Source organism: Enhydra lutris, unplaced genomic scaffold (assembly GCF_002288905.1).
Source record: "Enhydra lutris kenyoni isolate GAN:26980312 unplaced genomic scaffold, ASM228890v2 scaffoldscaffold21, whole genome shotgun sequence".
Lineage (NCBI taxonomy): Eukaryota > Metazoa > Chordata > Mammalia > Carnivora > Mustelidae > Enhydra > Enhydra lutris.
The window spans coordinates 75,353,686-75,370,948 of record NW_019154105.1 but is presented as its reverse complement, the minus strand read 5'-3'; the positions used below and the strand labels follow the sequence as shown (position 1 = coordinate 75,370,948).

The window sequence follows — 17,263 nt, the reverse complement described above, 5'->3', positions numbered from 1 at the left end:
AAATAAATAAATGAAACCTTTTTAAAAAAGTAACAACTATATGGTAAATTGATTTTTAAGAAATTATTCTCTTATCATCCAAAATATATTAGAAAATATAATTTTTTTCAATAAGCAAAACCAAATTCAATCCAAAAAAAAATTGGTTGTTGATTAAAATGTTACAAAATATAGTTATTGCCTAAAACGATGTGACCATAACATCAGCATGATTTTTAAGAGTTAGAAGAATGTAAAAATTAAAAATACATTTGCTGTTGATACTAGGGTTATTCAGTTTGGAGTGGCACTGCTGCTATGACATTAAAAAACCTGGAGAGAAAAAAATCCAGGGTCTGAATTAAACAACATTACACAATCATTTTAATAAACCAAAATTCATCAATTTTTAACTTTATCAATCAAGCTAGAGAGAAAACACAAAACATTTAATTATGTTTGACACAATAGAATATACGTATTATCATCTTTAAAGTGCAGGTCAAAGTGAAGAATCATAGAGATAATAACATGCTCATCTCACAAAAGGGAAAGTCAAAAGATAATGTTTATGTTGGTTAAACAAATTAGAAATTTCAGTAGTCAAAAGCGATTAACAAGAATAATCAGCGGAAAATTTTTGAAGTGTTAAAATTACCAAGAATTAGAAGAAGGAAAGGGGTGAGAGAGTCGGAAGTGGAGAAATAAATTAATAGCCAATATATCACAGCCCAAGAACAGTAAAATAATCTTCATTTGATGAATTAAAAAAAAAAAACAGAATAAGCGTATATATTAGATACATAAAGGCAATCACCAGAACAGGTCTAAACAGATATAATTAAAGCCTAAGTTGTTATAGTTAGCCATGCAGAAGGTTAGGGCAAGAAATTGATGAGTTTTTTACCTCTATCAACAGAATTTGCTTTTATGTAAAAAAAAAAAAGAAACTATGTGGATCACTTTGATATATTTTTTAGAAGTTAAGAATGATTTAAATTTTAATGGCACTTTATTGTAAGGTGACTTTTGGTAAAAATGTTGTTGAACTAACAGTTCTAATAATTTCAAAATTGATAAATTTCATCCTTTATATTGCTTTCAAAAAAAGAGAATTATTGAGATTTCGAGAAAATACTTTTGTTAATGTTTTAATATTTCAGATACTACTATATTAAAATATAATTTATCTTTTTTAAGAATTTCATTTTTTTTAAAGATTGTATTTATTTATTTATCAGAGAGAGAGAGGGCACAAGCAGGCAGTGTGGAAGAGGAGGCAGAGAGAGAAGCAGACTCCCCACTGAGCAAGTAGCCGGATACAGGAGTCGATTCCAGGACCCTGGGATCATGACCTGAGCCAAAGGCAACCGCTTAATGGACAGAGCTACCCAGGCATCCTGTAATTTATCATTTTCTGGAATTAAAAAATATATAACTATATAATGAATTCTACCTACATATATTCTTCCTGGGTTCTTCCCCTTAACTTTTCTTTTTTTAATTCTGTAAGCTTAATAGTTATGAATTAAGGTTTTGAATCTTAAAAACTTAGAAAATAGTAAAACCATTAATAATGGGAATTAACAGTATTAATTAATTATGATGAATCAGACACTATGCTAACTGCTTTGTATGCATCATCTCATTTATTAATCAGAGTAGCTTTCTCACTTAGGAATTCTTATGACCTCTGTTTTAAATACAAGGAAGTAGAGGTTAAAGAGGTTAAGCAGAGGTTCAGATTTATTTTTCATTTAGTTAATAAATCTTTATTATATAGGAAATATTCTAGATATTTGGTACATATCAATGGGGAAAAAAAAACAGACAAACCTTTACCATCCTGGGACTTACATTCTATTGTATGGATATAGTAATTTAAAATAAGTCAAATAAATAAACTATGTAGTTTTTTATAAGATGATAAATACTATGAAAAAAATATATGGCATAAAGCTGATTGGTAGGGCAATCGCAATTTTAAATATGGTGGTCATGATAGGCCTCATTGAGAAGATGTCATTTAAGCAACTCTCAAAGGATGTGAAGAAGATAGCTAAGTGGGTATCTGTGTTAAGGTCACTGAAGACAGAGGGAGTAACCACAGGAAAAGCTTTAAGACAAGAAAACTATAAAGAACAATGTAGGGCCCCTCTGCCCATTACAAAGATTTTGACTTTTACTAAAAGTGTAACAGGAAATATGAGAAACAAAACAGTGACTTTACCTGAGTGTATGAGCTCACTCAACAAGGAAGCCATATTTCATCTGGGCCTGGAAGTGTTAGTAAGAGCTCATTCACCTCAATCTCTGGAGAAAAGAATGTGGATAGAGGGGAGAGGGAATAACATATTAAAGTTATTATATATATATAATAAGTTATTATATATTATATAATATATATTATTATATGTATAATAATATATATTATATATTATATATATTAAGACATGATGATATGGTATGTGAAGAACAGGGTTTCTGTACAAGAAAAATCAGAAGACCAAGATGGAACAGATATTGAACACTTGATGCCAAAGGTTTATAAGTTTGTTTTGTAGGCTTCCGGGCAGCAGACACAGGTTTTTGTTTTGTTTTGTTTTGTTTTGTTTTTTTAAAGATTTTATTTATTTATTTGACAGACAGAGATCACAAGTAAGCAGAGAGGCAGGCAGAGAGAGAGAGAGAGGAGGAAGCAGGCTCCCCACTGAGCAGAGAGCCCAACTCGGGGCTCCATCCCATGACCCTGAGATCATGACCTGAGCTTGTAAGGGCCTGCCTCTCCCAGAGGAACTGGCTTGTGGACCCCGGATGTAGGGGCGGGGCAGGCTGGGTGGAGAAGTCCAATCGGTGGGGCGCGAGTATATCCACTGGGGTGAATTGGGATTCAATTGGCCACCTGTGTAGGGGTGGGGCTCAACCACCCCATAAAGGTTGGTCTGCGAGGCTGTGGAGCCGCAGAAGAAGGAGAGCTGTCAGAGGAAGAAGAAGGAAGAAGAAGAAGCAGAAGGAGAAGAGTCGGCGGCAGCAGCAGCAGCAGCAGCAGAAGAGTTGGCGGGTGCAGAGGAAGAGCTGTAACAGCTCTTGTAAGAGCTATAGGGGCTGTAACAGCTCTTGTAAGAGCTATAAGCGCCGCCAGTGGTCCCACCGCCAGCGGTCCCGAAGCCTGCGGCCCCCAGCTGCTGGTGGCCCCGACACCTGCGGCCCCGACACCTGCAGCCCCGAGACGACTGCAGCACCGAGACACCAGCAGCCCCGACACCAGCGGCCCTGCCCACACACCACAACCCTTGGCAGCAGTGCCACGGGGAACGGCCTAGACGCCAACAACCTCGCCACGAACCCTGAGCCGCTGCCTCGCTGGAGCTGTGTCATTCCGGGGAGCGGCTTCCTCCAGAGTGGCCTCTTCTTTGGAGCAGCCCTGTCTGGGGAGCAACCTCACCAGCAGCGGCCTTCTTGGGAGTGGCCTCTTCTTGGGAGCGGCTCCAACCGGGGAGCGGCCTCCTCTGCGGAGCAGCCTCATCCAGAGCGGCCTTCTTGGGAGTGACCTTGTCAGAATCGTCGTCATCGTCTTTTTGTAAGAGACAGCCCTGACCGGTCAGTTTGATTTTTGATGCTTGGCGTAAAATAAAACTTTGTTTGATTTTCGCTTTATATCAGTCTCGTTCCTTTGATCACGGACCCTAACAAGCTGAAGGCAGAGGCTTTAACCCACTGAGCCACCCAGGTGCCCCCAGACACAGGTTTTTATCAAGGTTCATCAATTCAGGTGTCCCTTTTAAACTACTTCTTCCCATTAAAATTAGCAACTTTTGATTCTGTTCTATCATTGAACTTGGTCCTTAAACTAAGGATTAAGTGTTTTTTCAGGAAGATCCTTCTGATGGTTCTGTGAAAGATACACTAAACAATTAAATTTTTTGGAAAAATGGAAACAAAAACTGTCACATAAGAGTTATGGTGCCACTGGGGCCATCCACAGCTGCTAAAGAGTGGCAGGGAGAGCTCCAGCAGTACCTAGCAGCCAAGGGAAAACTGAAGTGCCACAACACCAAGCCTATTAAAAAGCTAAGAGTAATTGTTTGAATATTCTACCTTCTAAATCTATTATTATACTCAAAAAGGATGTTACAAATCATGCTGCTTTGCCTATCAAAGATCTAAGACCCATCGGCATTAAATTCCAGCCCAGACCTGCCAATATCACAGGACCCAGAAGCCAAAGTTGGAGCCACCCGAACTTCTAGGCCAAAGGCTGACTTCAGGATGTATGTCTTCTAACTTAAACTGTAAGCCTTCCAGCAATAGTCAAGAACAGCATGAAGCTGGGTCATTCATTACTGGAGAACTGTTTAGAAAAGCTGTGGCATCACCAAATATACAAGAATTGAAAACTGCAAGATGGCAGGTAGCAAATCAAGGAAATGTTAAATGTGCTGACCCTGTGGACAATAACCTTGCTAAAATGAATCCTTAGATAGCTTTCTAAAAGAGATAAGCACAAAGAAAGTTGCCCCAAACTTCCTCAGACTCTGAAAGGAAGACAAATTCCTGAATTATGGATAATAGGTAAACCAAAGACTAACTCTTAAACCAAGAGCAATTTGGCTCCTAAACAAGCCTTGGGCAAAATTTCAGGGAATAGTGCTGTTCTGAAAGAAGTAATAGATGATTTGTTAGATAAACACAAGTTAAGATTCCATCAGTAAAGTCACAGCAACTCTCGAGAGGACCAAATCTTGTACAACCAGGAGAAAAACTCCCAAAGTTCCCTCTTATTACATTCAGACCCTTAGTAGGACTCAAACATCAAAGAAACAAGTAGTCAAAGACATAAAGGATATAAAGGTCAATAAGGACAAAATGAAATTAAGGTGTAAGGCAAACCAAATCTTGGACATGCCCCAGTGTGCTTCAGGGAGGCTATAGTAACAGACATCCAAACATTAAGCAAGACCAGAACTCCACTAAAACTCTTTTAGATCTCATACATCACGTGCACTGCAAAATATCAAAAGCCTTAAGCCAAAATCCTAATTTGACAGTTGGCAATTTTAATTCAGTCATTCCAAACACCCCTAACATAACAGAAAACAGCACTAATGGGAATAAATGCACCAACAGCTATCATCGCAAAGCACAGAATTTGGACTCCAAATTGAAAAAAATACTCTTCCCTGGAACGAACCAGTTTCTCAATAAGACAGCTCCCAAAACTCAATAGGGTGACCAACCTGTAAATGCAAGAAGAGTCCCAAATGGGACCCAAACTAATCCAAATATTAAGAAGATGACAGCAGAGGATTGAGGGGGGAAAAAAACTAGAAGAATGGGAGAAATCTAAGGCAAAAAGTCTAAAAACAGTCTTCTATGGAACTTAAAAAGAAAAATAATGGAGGGAATTAATATTTCATTCTAGAAGAGTATGGAAAAAGATGAAGAAAAGAAAGTACAACTTGAACTGTACTATAAAATTAACAACACTCTAACAGAATGTCTGCAGATCATTGAAGGGGGTGTACTTTCTAATTAAATATTTACCATATTGTCTGGTGTTCCTGAGGCTGAAAATATCTGCTAAATTCTGAATCTGCAAAGCAGAGTTGTTGGCAAGTAAAGGCACTTTTGATGTTATTGGCTATAAGAAGATGCCATTAGAAATGGGGCAACACCGATACAAGAGTCAGAAGAAGTTGTTAATATTTGCCAGACCCAAACAGAATCACAGAGGGAGTGACCTATGCCTTTGTAGTTGCCGAAATGCATATACCATCCATAGAAGAGCACGCCAGTAAGAAGGAATTTGAAAAGACTTGTCTTTAAAAGAGAGAGAACAGGTTACGGCAACACCCCCCAAATAACCAAGGCAGAAGAGGATAATCATTCTTCTATCAAATTACGAATCATCCCAATTCCTAGAATAAGTGGAATGCCAGAAGTGCAAGACTTGAAGCTCATCACTCCTGTATGGCATTTGTAAGGACTGAGTGAGCTGTGCTCTGCTACCTGGAAACGCTGCAGGGACATGATCAAGTAGTGGCTTCCCTTAATGAGCTATTAGAAGTGGAAGAAGCAGAGTGTTTTATATTCCATAAAAATGAAGATTTGCCTATAACATTAGGGTTTAAAATTTTTGGCTTATAATTTCTTAATACCTTAAAAAATAAAGAAGAAGAAGAAGTTTTTCAGAGCCTCTATGAAACAAGAAACACCCTGGAAAAACCCTGGTTACCTGGAAAAAACTATATAATGGACAGGCAGATTATGGGCTTTCAGGATTTAGTAATTCACTGGGTGTACTCTCAAATTTAATATCCTTACAGGACTGTATTTGGTTTATTTGTTTAGGACTATAGTTTGCCACACTGTTTTATAGCATACATAAATTTTAAACTATTGACTATTACTTTACCCCACTTTATTGATCTACTTTGCTCTCAGAATAGTTCTTTTTTGTAACAGAAGTTTGGTGCCAGAGCATGATGGACTTTCTATTTTGCACCTGCCTTAGCAGAGAGGGTGAGTCTTCCCAGCTGAGCTTAGAAGCTAGTCTTCCTGACTGGAAGCCACGTGATAGCCAGTCTGGCCAAATCCACTCATTTTGCAGTTTATCCTAGCTGTGTCTTTGTTCAGAGATTGCAAATGACTTTTATGTGTGGCTTGGACTTCTGTCACTGTGTCCCTGTAGATGAGGGGCAATTCATGTCCTGCCTGTGCCAAGTCTCCTCTAATGAAACACAGTTCTGAATTGGGGTAGTCACCTAACTTTTTATTCCAAACCTAATTTTGCATTTGGTTTTCTCATTTGTTTGTTTGTTTTGTTTAGAAATGCTTCAGATAAAAACAAAAGGGAGCAGTGGAGAGGGGGAGGGAAAGGGATGCTTGCTTCTTCACTTTAATTCTTTAGTTTGATATGGGACACCTGCCCTGAGAAGATGGTATAAGCCCCAAAGACTACTACAGGTTACCTTTCTTTCCTCCTGGGCAACTGCTCTTGGAAAGGTAAAATTAGAATCATTACATAAATATAATGTATACATAAATCTAGCCAACATGTTTTAAATTTTAAAATTTTAGCTTTCTTAAAATTTAAGTATTATCTAAAACAAAAAAAATCAAATTCTGTTCATTCCTTTTAAAAAAAAAAAAAGTAGCATGCACTATTCTAGGGTTTTAAGCATAGTGCTATGGTAGCCCAGAGTGGGAAGCCATTATTACCTATGTTAGGGAATGAGTGACACATAAGATTTGTTCCTTCAATGACAAATAGGAGTTTCTTGCATACTGAAGAGGAAAATGTCCATACTGCAGACAACATGAGGCTTAAAAACAAGAATGAGATGTGAACTCTGATAAAACAAAAAAATACGTATAGCAGAAAAACACACACATTAGTGGGTAATTCACTAAACTACAGAAATTTACCAAAAATGTTATGTGCATTTAACTCATTACAGATATGGCTTCCATCAGTGAGCACATTTTCTAGTATTAATATAAACATTTTGATTCTTATTTGAAAAATTAGGATTTTGAATTTGGTAAACTTTAATGTGTCTTTCAGTTCCATGACTCTATGAAATACCAAAAATACAATTGTATGCAGATCTTCCTTGACTCACATTAGAGCTGTATCCTCATAAGCCATAAACATAGTAAGTAAAATCATCCTAAGTCAAAAATGCATTTAATACACCTAACCTACTGAACATCATAACTGAACTAGTCTACTTTGTGCTCAGGACACTTAAATTCATGTACAGTTGGACAAAATAATCTAACACAAAGCTTATTTTATTAATTATGTTGACTATCTCATATAATTCATTAAGTATTTTTCTGGAAGTGAGAAACAGAATGGGTACAGGATGGTTGTAAGTGTTATTACAGTGGCTGCTTACCTTCATGATCGCGTGGCTGGCTGGGAGATGTGGCTCATTGCTACTACCCAGTGTCATGAGAAAGTATCATACCACATATCACTAGCCCACAAAAAAGATCAAAATTCAAAAATTTAAGTATAGTTTCTATTGAATGTGTATCATTTTTGCACCATTGCAAAGTAAAAAATTTTAAGTTGAACCATCATCTTTTTATTTTGTGAACCTCCAAATCATTTTTTTTTTGTTTGTTTGTTTGTTTGTTTTTAGAGAGAGAGAGAGATCACAGGTAGGCAGAGAGGCAGGCAGAGAGAGGGGGAAGCAGGCTCCCAGCTGAACAGAGAGCCCGATGTGGGGCTCGATCCCAGAACCCTGAGATCATGACCCGGGCCGAAGGCAGAGGCTTAACCCACTGAGCCACCCAGGCGCCCCTCCAAATCATTTTTACCATTTGCACTAGTTATTTTTCTAAAGCAGCCTGACTTGTAGCAGATGTAATTTTGTACTGTAAAGTCAACATAAAGGCTTTTCTACTTATTCAAATAATCAAATAAATATTACAAATGGTATATACTACATTTTCTTTTAAGTCTCCAAAATTATCAAACTCCCATGACCTTTAAATTGCTCATTAAATAAACTATTTCTTTTGTGAGTCTCACACAAAATTATTTGTTCTCAGTATGACAACTTCCTTTCTATCACTAATATATGCATGAGCTAGTTTTCCCACAAATGAAGAGATATAAAAACTTGTTCAAATAAGATGTTACTCAGTAAGGGGTAATGTAAAATCTAAAAGTACTGTGTCTCTTTATTCCTCCACTCTTATGTATTTCTTTGATTGCAAAACATTAAATAGTGCTTCAGCAGGGGAGAATGAAATAAAATAGTGATTCTTTTACAATTACTCAAAAACTAGTATAATAACCATATATGAGTAAGTCTTACACAATTCTTTAGCATATTTCTTTTCAAAGGACATTTTCAGTGCATGTCCCCATTTTGATTTAAGATTGAGTAATTATGTTAAATATTTTTTTTCTGTATGTGAATCTTTCAATGACATTCACCAAAGTACAATCTATCCCAGTAGGCTAGATAATAATATTAATTATCACAGTATACTTGGAAAATAATACTTCTATTAATATGACTTTGTATATAACACTAATAATTTTTTATTTTTCTAAAGAAGAAATTATAGAATGTGGTATCTAATGAGGAAATAAACATGATTTCAATTCTGAATGATTTGAGAGATCTGAAAAACTAATCTCTTCTATAAGTGGAATTAAATACTGAATTTTCTTAATCTTTAATATAGTTTAAGTTAATGATTAATTTTCAAGCTACTAAAAATCCTTACTATACCCTCTGAGAATGTGACATTTATAAAATTATGATAAGCTCCCATTCTGAGTGAGAAACTGACTGTTAAATATTTCAGTCTTTATGTGAAGAGAAAAGTCTAGGGTAAGTTCTCTACCTGTGTCACCAGTTTTATTTATTGGTACATCCTTCCCTTATTTAAGCCTAGCTCAGAAAAACAGTGTTTCTTTTTTCATAAACATAAGCCAAATATATTCAGTAAACATGTTATAATAATAAAAATGTAAAAAAGGAAAAAATTTAGGGTACAAAAAACGATATATAAATTTTGGTTCTCTCCCACTGACAATAAAATACTAACTCTGTATCAGAATGTTTAAGAGATTACATTTTATACATACATATTTAAACACATTGAACTGAGTAAGTTTACCTGTTGAGCACTGAAAATATCTTCTTGGAGCCTAATAGAGATGCAAGAGTGAATGAGAGAAAACTCTTGCCTTTGCAGAGCTCTTGTTCTAGTTGGAGAGACAAGCACTATAAAATAAACAAGTTAGCGTGTCACTTATTGGCAAGGGCAAAGAAGAAAAAGAATAAAGTCTGAAGAACATTTTATAGGGTAAAACCTTATTAAAAATTGTAAGGCCCCAAAAGCATCCTTTTATCTTGTTTTCATTCTTATTCTCCTGTCAAGAATGAATCAATTTTTTCACTACATATACTCAATATCCTAGGACATTCTCTATTTACTGTCTTCATAGAATAAGCTAATATAAGTTTTTCTTGCTGATTTATTAGTCTACTACACCTACTAAACATTTAACTTAATTATATTAATTACACACTCTGTATTTTTTATATGAAATTATACATACCAAAGGATTCTGGGAAGATGGCAAAGTAGGAAACACCAGGAATATGCTTTTCCACCTATATAAGAATTGCATTGGTGGAATCTGTCTGATGTAAATGTTTTGGAACTCTAGAATCTATTAGAACCTTGCAAATTCCAGGGGAAGGCTCAGAGGGTAAACTACAGTTAATTTTAATCCATTTCAGCTTAGAGCACAGTAGCAGCTACACATCCTCCCCATCCAGTAACCAGATGGCAGACAGCAGTGCATGCATCTCAAGAGCAGCTTGCACACAATTTGTGGGAACCAGTGTGGACTAAAAAGACCCTCCCCTCCAAATACAGGAGATCTGTGCTCTGACTGCAGACTGTTCTTTCTGATTACAGAGATACACACACAGAGGCAGCCCCTATTTTTGTGCTTCCTCTCATTGCTACAAACCCCCTCCCTCTGGCTGACATGATTTCTAAGATATTTAAAAGTCCCACTTTGGGAAACAAACATTAAAAATAGGCCACTCAACAGGCGCCTGGGTGACTCAGTCAGTTAAAAGACTACCTTTGGCTCAGGTCATAATCCCAGTGTCCTGAGATCCAGCCTCATGTTGGGAATCCCTGCTCAGCGGGGAGTCTGTTTCTCCCTCCCCCTGCTCTTGCACTCTTACTCTCTCTCTTTCTCCCTTACAAATAAATAAATAAAATCTTAAAAAACAAACAAACAAACAAACAAAAACTAGGACACTCAAAAGCAATCTTATGTATGACAAAAATTCAAAAGTGACCATGAATGCCTAGGAAAAGATGTGGATGATAAAGGACCTGAGAAGAACTGAAGTTTATACCTTAGGGTAATAATACTCAGCATAGCACATACAATAATCAACAAAACAAATGGAAAACATACACGTTGTGGGAGTCCCAAAGAAGAGAGGGTGAGAAAGTAGAAGAAATGCTTGAAGAATTAGTAGCCAAACTTTCAAATTTGATGAAAGACATGTATATAAACAGCCCAGAAGCTGAACGAACTCCAAGTATAATGAGCCAAATAGACCCATACGAAATATAATTGAAAGCCAAAGACAGAGAATCTTGAAAGGAACAAAAGAGAAACAACCTGTCACATCTAAGAAACTCTGGAGGAGATTTCAGAAACTCTGGAGGAGAGATGGCAGTGGGTTGATATGTTCAAATTGTTAAAAGAAAAAAAATGTCAACTAAGAATCTAGTCCAGCAAAACTGTCCTTCAAGAGCTGAGGGGATTTGGTGTCACTGGACTGCCATACAAGAAATACTAAAGGGATTGTAGGTCAAAATGAAAGGACACTAGACAGGGTGAAAAAATAAAGATGTCAATAAAGGTAAATATTTGAGCAATCTAAAGAGATAGCATTGTTGTAATACTGGTGTGTAACTATACTTTTTATGTTTCACATGATTTAAGAGACTAACACTTTGAAAGAACAGTGGCTAGTCCAAAAGCTAGTATTGTTGTAACTTTCTCCCACATTTTGCTTTCTACATAATTTAAGTTATAAATGTATTAAAAATTATTTGTTCGTTTTTGGACACACCATAAAACATATATAAAGATCTAATTTGTTACATCAGCAATTGAAAAAAATGGAGATAGAGCTGTAAAGAGCAGAGTCTTTGCATATTATTGAAGTTAAACTTGTAGCAATTCAAGTTAAATTGCTATAACTGTAGGATGTTAAACATAATCCACATGGAAACCGTAAGGAAAATAGATATAGAATATACATAAAAGAGAAAGGAATTTAAGTCTTTCACTACAAAAAAATTAGCTAAACACAAAAGAAGGCAGTCATGTGAGAAACATGGAACACAAATCCTATAAGGGAATATAGGAAACAAATAGCAAAATGACATAAACAAGTCCCCCTTATGAGTAATCCCTTCAAATATAAGTGTATTAAACTCTCCAATCAAAAGATAGAAACTGAAAGAATGAATTAAAAAAACATGATCTAACTGTATGCTCTCTATAGAACACTTACTTTACATATAAAGACTCGATACATTGAAAGCACAAGGATGGGAAAATATATTCCATGTAAATAGTAACTAGAAGAGAGCAAAATAGACTTGAAATTAAAAAAAAGTACAAGAGACAAAATGATCCTTACACATTAATAAATTTCCAACACAGCAAGAATGCATAATAATTATAAACATCAACACACCTAATAACATAGTATTAAGATATATGGTGGGAAAATTGACAGAATTAAAGAGAGAAGTAGACAGTTCTATAATAACAGCTGGAGACTTAATGACCCCATTCTTAATAATGGAAAGAACAACCAGATAGAAGATAAGGATATAAAGGACTTCAACAACAGAAAAAACAATTAGATCTAAAAGGCCTTTACAGAACACTCAACAAGAGAATACACATTCTTTTCAAGATATATGGGATACTTTCCAAGACAGATCATGGGTTAGGTCACAGATTGAGTATCAACTAATTTTTTTTTTTAAAGATGTCATACAAAGTCAAGTCTCTGACCACAACAGGAGGAAGTTAGAAATGAATAACAGAAGAAAAACTGAAAAATTCAAAATTTGTGGAAAATAAATAACATGCTCTTAAGTAATCAATGGATCAAAGAATAGATTACAAGGGAAATTACAAAAATAGAAAAATAATAAATGAAAATGAAAAACACAATGTACCACAACTTATGGGAGAGGCAAAAACAGTGCAAATGGGGATACTTGTAGCTATAAACATTTTCATTAAAAAACAAGAAAGCTCTTAAATAACCTAACTTTATAGTCTAAGGAAGAAAAAGAAGAACCATACCAAACCCAAAGCTAGCAAAAAGAAGGATATAATAAAGATTAGAGAAGAGAAAAATAAAATGGAGAATATTTTAAAAATTTGAGAAAATCAATGAAACCAAAATTTGGTCTTTGAAAATCCACAAAATACACAAATCTTCACTACGTGGATTAAAATGGGGCTATTACTAACAATTATACAGAAATTAAAAAGATCGTAAGAGAGTATAGTGAACAATTGCACGCCAACAAAGTGAATAAGCTAGATTAAATGGACAAATTCCTAGTAACAAAAACTTATAGAGGATAAACCTTGAAGAAATAGAAAATCTGAATAGACCTAGAGTTAGTTAGGTAATTAAATCAGTAATTAAAATTCCTGGATCTGAAGGCTTCACTGAATTCTACCATTAAAAAAAAAAAAAAAAACTAACACCATCCCCTCCCAAACTTTTCCAAATAACTGAAAAGGAAAGAACACTTCTTGACTCATTCTATGAGATCAATGTAAGCTTGGTATCAAAGCCGGACAAAAACAGTATAAGAAAAGAAAAATATAGGGGCGCTTGGGTGGCTCAGTGGGTTAAGCCGCTGCCTTCGGCTCAGGTCATGATCTCAGAGTCCTGGGATTGAGCCTCGGATCGGGCTCTCTGCTCTCTCAGGGAGCCTGCTTCCTCCTCTCTCTCTGCCTGCCTCTCTGCCTGCTTGTGATCTCTCTGTCAAATAAATAAATAAAATCTTAAAAAAAAAAGAAAAAGAAAAATATAGACAGAAAAGAAAAACACAGACAATATCCCTTTTAAAGACTGAATTGAAAATCCTTAGCAAAATACTAGCAAACCAAATTTAGTGGCATATTAAAAGGAGTTACACCATGACCAAGTGGAATTTATTCCTGAAAGATAAGGATGCTTCATTATAGAACAATTGATCAATTAACTATACCATATTAACAGAATGAAGACAATAAAGTGATCATCTCAACAGATACCAAAAAGCAGATAAAAAGTCAATACATTTTCACAATGAAAATACTCAACAAACTAAGAATAAGAAGATACTACCTCAGCATAATAAAAGTCAATATGAAAAACCCACAGCAACCATGATACAATGCTAAGCAATTGAAAACATTTCCCCTAAGATCAGGAAAAAGGAACGGATGCTAGATTTTACCACTATTCATAGTGATAAAAATTCTAGCCAGAGCTATTAGTCTAAGATAAGAAATAATGTTGTCCATATTAAAAAGGAAATAATAAAATTATCTGTTTGTGGATGATATCTTATATATACAAAATCCTAAAATTTACACATGAACATACATGCATACACAAACACACACACACACACAGAATTTAGAACTAAAAATTCAGTAAAGTAGCATGATCCAAAGTCAATGCACAAAAATCAGTTGTATTGCTATTCACTAACAATGAACAATCTGAAAATGAATTTAAGAAAACAATTCCATTTACAATAGTATTATTTTTTTTAAAAGCCTATTGATGGGTATTAAGGAGGGCACATGTTATGACTAGTCCAGGGTGTTACACAAAACTAATGAATCGTTGAACACTTAAAAAAAAAAAAAAAGAATAAAATAGGAATTAACTAAGAAGGTAAAAGATGTATAATTAAAACTAAAATACATTCTGAAAGAAATTAAAGACAGAAATAAATGAAAAAAGTTATGTTTATGCATTGTACAACTTAGTATTAAAATATCAGTATTACCCAAAGCTATCCATAGACTACAATCCCTATCAAAATTCTGATGATATCTTTTGCAGAGATAGAAAAACCCATCCTATATTTCATAGGGAATCTCAAGAGACCCTGAATTGCCAGGACAATCCTGAAAAAGAACAGAGCTAGAAGATTCACACTTTCTGATTTCAAAACTTGCTGCAAAGCTACAGTAATCAAAACAATGTAGTACTATCATAAAGATAGACATATAGACCCATGGGATAGAATAGGGGTCCCAGAAATAAACTCTCACATATAAGCTCAAACGATTTTTGATAAGGATTCACTGAGGATAGGAAAGTCTTTTCAATAAATGATCCTGGGAAACCTGGAAAAGAATGAAGTTGGACCCTTACCTAACACCATATACAGTAATTAACTCAAAATTAGTCCATGACCTAAAGGTAGGACCTAATATTACAAAAATCTTAGAAGAAAACATAAGGCAAATACTCATAACATTGTATTTGGCAATAATTTCTTAGATACGACATCAAAGGCAATGGCAACAAAAGGAAAAATAGACAAACTGGGCTTCATAACAACTAAAAATGTTTGTGCATTAATGGACACTACCAACAGCATGGAATGGCAACCAGGGAATGGGAGAAAATATTTGCAAATCATATATATGATAATGGATTAATATTCAGGATAGAGAACCCCTGAAACTCCACAGCAAAAATATAAATAAATATCTATAAATAAAATAACCTAATTCAAAAACAGGACAAAGACTTGAATAGACGTTTCTTTAAAGATGATATCCAAATTGCCAATAAGCACAAAGTTACAATAATCAAAACAATGCACTATCCTAAAGATAGACATCCAAATTAATGGAATAGAACAGAAAACCCAGAAATAAACCCTGGCATATATGGTTGAATGATTTTTGACAGGGGTGTCAAGAGCATTCATTGAGTATTGGACAGTATTTTCAACATAACCAGAATAAAATCTGTTTGTTATAATGTGGAGAAATTGGATGTGAAGAAAACTGGAATCCTTGTGCACTGTTAGTGAGAATGCAAAATGGCAAAACCTCTGTAAGAAAACAGTGTGGTAGTTCCTCACAAAATTAAAAATAGAATTATCGTATGATCCAGCAGTTCCACTTATGGTTATATACCCCAAAGAATTGAAAGTTGGATCTCAAAGGAGATATTTGTGCATACATGTTCAACTACAACATGGGCAGACCTTGACAACATTATGCTAAGTTAAAGAAGTCAGTCACAAAAAGATAAATACAGTTTGATCTAAATACTGACATGATTACTTACAAAAATCTCAAAATCATAGAGATAGAAAGTAGACGGTGGTCACCATCAGCTGGGGAAATGGGAGAATGGCAGTTGTTTAATGGATATAGCATCAGGTTTATAAGATAAAATGGTTCTGGAGATGGACAGTGGTGACAGCCGCAGAGGAATATGAATGTAATATACACTTATAATGGTAAGATCATAAATTTTATGTGAATGTATTTTATCACAATAAAATAATTGAAAAATTATAGATTTATTTATATATAAATATAGAAATCCATATCTAACTTTTGAAAAAAATTTTGGCAAGAGATGAGATTTGGATAGAGTTGTCAATAATTAAAATGAGCATTATTACTAACAATTATTTCTACTTATTGATGAACTAGAAAAATAGTTTTTAATATAATTCTATGTGTGACTCGATGCATGACTTCTACATGAAAATAAATTTTAAAACCATATAATCAAATATATTTTAATAAAACACTGTAAAATCTAAAGAAATAACTGATGACAGCTTTGCATCTATTATTTTCATGTCTAACTTTTTTGTTATTAATGACTTAGACTAGAGCACATCAAATGTCATCTTGTTCAAAGTAATACATAAAAAATGAAATGATATTGACTAGAATTATGGATAGGTAAACACAAGTTTTTAGTTGATAATGCCAGGAATATATGTTATATCTATAATATACCTGAGAACTTCAAATTTCTTAATACAAAAATAGGTTAGAATGTACTGCATGATACAGTCAAAGCAAACACTCAAGTCCTCCCCATATCTAGCTCTTTTTTGTCATTGCTGGGAATTGTGGCATTTCATTTTATTTTGTAGATTCCCTGCATATTTGGTACTGAGGTAATTTTCCATCTCTGTAGTTAGATTATAAACTTCCCTTGCCACTTCTTCCCAAATTGCACTATTCTGTCTGTCAAAAACAGCTGGGCTGAGTAAGAAAATAATACTGGTCTATTAAAAAAAAATGCAATCTAGAAATGTGAACTATTTGATTACACTAAAATAGAAAGTTTAAACTAATCATTTGCTAATCTTCTCACATCTTCTTTGAAACAGCTTTTGATGAAAAGGTTAGCAGAAACATCAAATTTGTGGGTTCTGACTGGTTTGTTTGCTGGGAAAACATACACAGTATTTTCTAAATATGTTGTTAAGTAAACTATGGTTGATTTCAGTAAAATTATTTTGGTTTCAAGAGGGATTCTGCATAAATACTCACAAACTGAGCTAAATGTCTTTCAACATCAAACTACGTTTGAGTTAGTTTAGAGTTAGTCATTTTTAAAATGTAAACAAAAAATTCTAAAATCACAAAATTTGGATCCAAAAATGTAAAATGTTCTTGTGTATCTAAATT

At 34.6% G+C, this 17,263-nt stretch overlaps 1 pseudogene; it reads left to right on the top strand.

Annotated features, from left to right (window-relative positions):
• Positions 1–3,939: 3,939 nt before the first annotated feature.
• LOC111148894 lies at positions 3,940–6,126 on the top strand (annotated as a pseudogene).
• Positions 6,127–17,263: the final 11,137 nt, after the last annotated feature.